We start from the raw sequence: 7,177 nt of genomic DNA on the forward strand, positions 1-7,177 counted from the left end.
AGAGGATAGTAAGAAAAGGCCCCTAAGGGTCCAAACAACACTGGCACAAGGCCCAAACATGGCATTCAGCCCAATTTACAGAAACTCTTTCTAAAACATATAAGTATCATATAGTTTCAACAAAGTATGCAACTTTACAGTTGCTACGGGACGGACCAAGTCACAATCCCCAACAGTGCACGCCCACACGCCCGTCACCTAGCATGTGCGTCACTAAAAATAGTAGAATGATACAAAATCTGGGGTTTCATAGCCTCAAGACTAGATTTACAATCGTTACTTACCTCAAACCGGTCAAATCTCTACCCCGCAATGGTCTTACCTTGGGACTCGGCCTCCAAATTCTCCAAATCTATTCACAATCAGTACAATACCATCAATATACGCTAATGGAATGAATTCCAATGGAAAAGCTACAAAATTAGACCAAAACCCGAAATTGGCTCAAACCTGCCCCCCGGGCCCACGTCTCTAAATCCGACAAAATTTATAAAACTAGAAAGCTCATTCACTCACGATTCTAACCATACCAAATTTATCAAAATCCGACATCGTTTGGTCCTTCAAATCCTTAAATTACTTCTTAAGAATTCCAAACCCTAACCCCCTACTTTTACTCCAAAATCCGACTAATTAATGATGAACAAGGCCATACATTCAAGAAATTTATACCATTATGGGTTAGAATCACTTACCCCAACGTTTCTCCTTGAAAACCTTCAAAAATTCGCCTCTCTCCCGAGCTTCTCAAATCCAAAAATCGAAAATGAAGACAAAACACACAAGTTGGGGCTTTCTGCCCAGCATAGTCGCACCTGCGGCCATATGTCCGCTCCTGCGGAACCGCACCTGCGGTCGAATCCTAGCACCTGCAATGACCACTTAAGCCCTCAATTTCGCACCTATGACCCCAGGTTCCACACCTGTGGGCGTGCACCTACGTAACACTTCTGCTTCTGCGGAACCGGCCCAACTCTTCCTTTCCGCATCTGCCCTCAACGTTTCGCACCTGCAGGCTCGCAGATGCAACCTCCAACTCGCATCTGCGCAATCTGCTTAGCCCATCATTTCTCGCACACGCGCACTCCCCACGCACACCAGTGGCCTCGCACCTGCGAGACTTTCTTCCGCAAGTGCGAAAATAGCAGTAGCAGCAACTCCAGCTGCAAATTCCAACTTCGACAAATCCGTTAACCACCCGGAATTACCCCGAGGCCCTCGGGACCTCAACCAAAAATACCAACAAGTCCTATATCAACATACAAACTTAGTCGAATCTTCGAATCACTCAAAACAACATCCAAACACCAAATTACCCTCGGATTCAAGCCTAAGAACTTTTAAATTTCCAAATTCGGCAACCGATGCCGAAACCAACCAAACCACGTCCGAATGACATCAAATTTTGCACACACGTCACAAATGACGCTACGAACTCATTCTAACTTCCGAAATTCCATTCCGACCCCGATATCAAATTTTCCACTGCCGACCAAAAATCGCCAAATTTCCAATTTCGCTAATTCAAGCCTAATTCTACCACGGACCTCAAAATCACATTCCGGACGCACTTCTAAGTTCAAAATCACCTAACGGAGCTAACGGAGCCATCAGAATTCAAATCCGAGATCATTTACACATAGATCAACATCCGGTTAACGTTTTCAATTTAAGGTTCTAAATAAGAGACTAAGTATCTTATTCCACTCCGAAACCACTCCGGGCCCGAACCAACTAACCTGGTATATCATAATATAGCTTAAGAGCATAAAGGAAACAGAAATGGGGGAAACGAGGCTATAACTTCCGAAACGACCGGCCGGGTCATTACATCCTCCCCCACTTAAACATACTTTCGTCCTCGAACGTGCCGAGAGTTGTTCCAAAAGCCAAGAAATGGCTGTGTAACTTTCCCATGCACCTACCCGGGTGTGATTCCACGTCACCCTATCCCATACAGGTATGATAGCACATCATAACTGAAATTCCTCAATTCAACCTAGCCCACAAGCCTTCGAATCAAATTTCCGACATCCGAAATTTCTTATAAGATGAAAAGTTTGCATCTACATACCGTGTAAGTCTGAACAAGATGTACCAAAAGACGTAACCATAACTCAAATACTCAAATTCAAATACCGCATAGCTCGAATGCTCGAAGCAATGATTTCAAATCACATTATAGACTCAAATCAACCCAGTGCTGGTAATAAACCTCATATCAGACAAAACCTCATTCTAAAACCTTCATACACTAACGATGAAGAAAGAAACATACCGAATTCATAACCATTCATTAGACCAGCAGGTCATGGAGCTCTCGTTCCTTCTACAAGAACTATAGCCAATTTCAAAGCCGACTTCCGATATTATCCTCCCAATTATACCACAATCAAATCTGATAGCATCCATTCTAGGCCCTATGACCTCGTCTCATTCAACATGACCACTCTAGTGACATGACATATCAATACAATCTAAAGCCACAACCCGCGCAATCCGTGTATCAGATAGCAACATTCAAAATGTATACAATAGTAACAATGGCCCAAACAGGAGAACCATTCCGCAAGCTCGACGAGTACCACCCAGACGCAATGCTAAGAACCCATCACACACCGCAGAACCATAACACATGTATCTTACACAAGGGATCATATTTCCACATAACTCTGCTGCAATACGCGACCCTATCAAAATACTGGTCCATATGAAACACCTCAAGCCACCCTGCTAAAATAAATAACCATGCGCAATTCGACATCAAGTACCCAAAGTGCATTACCATAACCACGGAGAATCAAACGACACCATGCCATATAAAACCCAAAAGAACATAACCAATATGTCATCAACCAAGCAATATCCAATACTATTCTCGCTCAAATTCCGCTATAAGGCCAAAATAGAACCGCACCATATGTGCATGTAACCAACGAATCACAACTCCTCGTAGCATAAAAGATTAACTTATAGATCATTTCAGAATATGAATAAGCTTCACATCAACCAAATGGCACATCCTTTAACAATAGCAGTATGGAGCCAATCAATCCGGCTTGGTGTAGAATACATATCCTAATTGGGCCTACCAATGGGCCCCAAATAAACTATGGTCAGCCACCAATAGATAAACAACCTCCGAAAGTCCACAATGACGGATTCATAACACCTTCTATCATCTGGCTAGATCTGGCCACAAATTCATAGTCCACAACCATGAAACAAGCTGCTCCTTAGAACTCCCAATCTCCAATTCCATAGAATGCATGAATCACCATATTTGATTCCACCTCCACCACCCGAATGCCTAACACCTCTCTCACACACAATCATCCCACGAGAAATACTTTAAAAAAAAATTCTTCCATGCCACCTGGAAAAAATTTGATTATCAATAGTCGATTAACCAGGAGAGTGTCGCAATACCAGCGAAGTACCCATAAATCAAAACACACTGCCCCTTTCTGAAACGTACACTCTCATCAAGATATACCAGATAGTAATATCATTTACCTAGTCATCGGAAATCATTCATGCTGCCTAAGAAGGTTGCAATCTCCTAGTACAGGTTTGGCTACTAGAACACTTTCAGAGGGCAAATTATCGCTAGGAGCTCCTGCGTAGGCCACTGAATGACTATATAGCCAGTCATCATCCAAAGAACTTTACATTCTGTCCTTCCCTTCAAAACTGAACTGTGACCTTGTACACGTAAATCCTATTCCCGCACAACACACCACATCTATTATGCCATCATGTGACAAGCATAAGAATTCCATTATTAACTCTGAGTCACTAGGAAATTACATACCTTATTAGTCAGAAACCTCTTTCTTGCTTCTTTCTAGGAGGAAATCATAACACACAACACGTTCCGTACATCGGTAGAAAATATCTGGTTCAAACCATGGTAGAATCTATCATAAACACTTTGAAATATATTCTCACATAACCAAGCTATGTCGTGATTTTCAAAACAAACCGATATTTTCATTTCAAAGATAATTTCAATGTTATTAAACATAAAAACCTTCGTAAAGGAGTTCCAATCAAAATTAAAGTGCGGAAGGAAAAGCCCGACATCAGGGTGTCACTAGTCATGAGCATCTACTACAATCTGTCTAACAATATCAAGGCTAAATCAGCCTGAAAAATAGCTAAATACAACTAGAGGAAGATAAGAGAGAGAAGAGCAGGGGCTGCGATTGCCAAGTAGCTACCTTGCTATCTCCGAGGAACAAACTATAACTAGAATAATCAACAGCCGCTACCATGTCCAGCTACACCTGGATCTGCACACAAGGTGCAGGGAGTAACGTGAGTATGCCAACTCAGTAAGTAACAACAATAAATAAAGACTGAGCAGTAGTGACGAGCAATCAAGCATATAACGTTCATATCAGGAAAATCTCATTAGAGTATCTCATACTTTTAAAATCAGGATTTGAATCAAAACATCCCGTTTAAACCCAGTTCCAATAAAATCATTTAAAGATATTTTTCAACAGTTTTCAACAGAGGAAAAAAATGCAAATGTGAGCAAAATGACAAAATCATAAACAGCCCCTCGGGCAAAACATCACTCATATACAGCCCCTCGTGTAAACCTCACAGTCACTCGTGCCACTCGGGTATACCTCACAATCAATCTTGCCACTCGAGCATACCTCACAATCACTCATGCCTCCCAGTCACTCAGCACTTAGCACTCGCACTCAGTAGGTACCTGCGCTCACTGGGGATGTGTACATACTCCGGAGGGGCTCCTTCAACCCAAGCGCTATAATCTGTACGAACAACTCACGTGCAATAATAATAAATTATGTTGCAGGCGGGCAGCCCCGATCCACACTCATCCTCACAATCAGGCCCTCGACCGATATCAAACATGCTGCGGCGTGCAACCCGATTCAATAAATATGTAACATGTAGCGTCGTGCAGCCCGATCCCATAAATATCCCTAAAAATCAGGCCCTCGGCCTCACTCAGTCATAAACCTCTCAAGCCACTCGGGCATTTCAGTAAAATAGGGCATTCGGCCCACAACATTTATATGCATCAAAATAGAGTCATAAAACTGAGTTATGCGGTAAACAAGTATAAACATGACTGAATATAAATTTTCAATCGAAAACAATTAGAGGATAGTAAGAAAAGGCCCCTAAGGGTCCAAACAAGACTGGCGCAAGGTCCAAACATGGCATTCAATCCAATTTACAGAAATTCTTTCTAAAACATATGAGTATCATATAGTTTCAACAAATTTTACAACTTTACGGTTGCTACGGGACGGACCAAGTCACAATCTCCAACAGTGCATGCCCACACGCCCGTCACTAGCATGTGTGTCATTAAAAATAGTAGAATGATACAAAATCCGGGGTTTCATACACTCAGGACTAGATTTACAATCGTTACTTACCTCAAACCGGTCAAATCTCTACCCCGCAATGCTCTTGCCTCTGGACTCGGCCTCCAAATGCTCCAAATTTATTCACAATCAGTACAATACCATCAATATATGCTAATGGAATGAATTCCAATGGAAAAGCTACAAAATTAGACCAAAACCCGAAATAGGCTCAAACCTGCCACCCGGGCCCACGTCTCGAAATCCGACAAAATTTACAAAACTAGATAGCCCATTAACTCACGAGTCTAACCATACCAAATTCATCAAAATCTAACATCGTTTGGTCCTTCAAATCCTTAAATTTCTTCTTAAGAATTCCAAGCCCTAACCCCCTACTTTCACTCCAAAATCATACTACTTAATGATGAACAAGGCCATAGATTCACGAAATTTATACCATTATGGGTTAGAATCATTTACCCCAATGTTGCTCCTTGAAAACCTTCGAAAATTCGCCTCTCCCGAGTTTCTCAAATCCAAAAATGGAAAATGAAGACAAAACACATGAGCTGGGGCTTTTTGCCCAGCATAGTCGCACCTGCGGCCATATGTCTGTTCCTGTGGAACCGCACCTGCGCTCGAATCCTTGCACCTACAAGAACCACTTAAGCCCTCAATTTCGCACATACGACCCCAGGTTCCACACTTACGGGCGCGCACCTGCGTAACACTTCCGCTTCTGCGTCTGCCCAGGAATCTCATATTTTGCCCATTTTCTGGATATGCCCCGTGAGTCTTTAGTATCATCCGTACATGTATCTACTCCTGTGGGCGATACTATTATTGTAGACCGCGTATATCGGTCATGTGTGGTGACTATTGGGGGTCTGGAGACCCAAGTGGACCTTTTGCTGCTCAGTATGGTCGACTTTGATGTGATATTGGGTATGGATTGGTTATCTCCATGTCATATTGTTCTAGATTGTCACGCTAAGATGGTGATGTTGGCTATGTCGGGAATTTCGATGGTTGAGTGGAGCGGTTCTGTAGATTATGTACCAAGTAGGGTGATTTCATATTTGAAGGCTCAGCGCATGGTTGAGAAGGGTTGCCTATCTTATTTGGCTTTCGTGAGGGATGTTAGTGCAGAGACTCCTGTCATTGATTCTGTTCCGGTGGTACGTGATTTTCCGGATGTGTTTCCTGCAGACCTGACTGGCATGCCGCCTGATAGGGATATTGACTTTGGTATTGATTTGGTGTCGGGCACTCAGCCCATTTTTATTCCACCGTATCGTATGGCACCGGCGGAGTTTAAGGAATTGAAAGAACAACTTCAGGAACTCCTTGATAAGGGGATTATTCGGCCTAGTGTCTCACCTTGGGGTGCACCGGTACTATTTATGAAAAGAAGGATGGTTCCATGAGAATGTGTATTGATTACAGGTAGTTGAACAAGGTCACAGTCAAGAACAAGTATCCTTTGCCTCGTATTGATGATTTAATCGACCAGCTACAGGGAGCGAGGGTGTTCTCAAAGATTGATTTGAGGTCTGGTTACCACCAACTGAAGATTTGGGATTCAGACATTCTTAAGACAGCTTTCAGGACCTGATATGGCCATTATGAGTTCTTGGTGATGTCTTTTGGGCTGACCAATGCCCCAACATCGTTCATGCATTTGATGAACAGTGTATTTTAGCCCTATTTGGACTCATTCGTTGATGACATCCTGGTGTACTCTTGTAGCCAGGAGGAGCACGCTCAGTATTTGAGGATTGTATTATAGAGATTGAGGGAGGAGAAGATTTATGCAAAGC

Source organism: Nicotiana tabacum, chromosome 19, assembly GCF_000715075.1.
Source record: "Nicotiana tabacum cultivar K326 chromosome 19, ASM71507v2, whole genome shotgun sequence".
NCBI lineage: Eukaryota > Viridiplantae > Streptophyta > Magnoliopsida > Solanales > Solanaceae > Nicotiana > Nicotiana tabacum.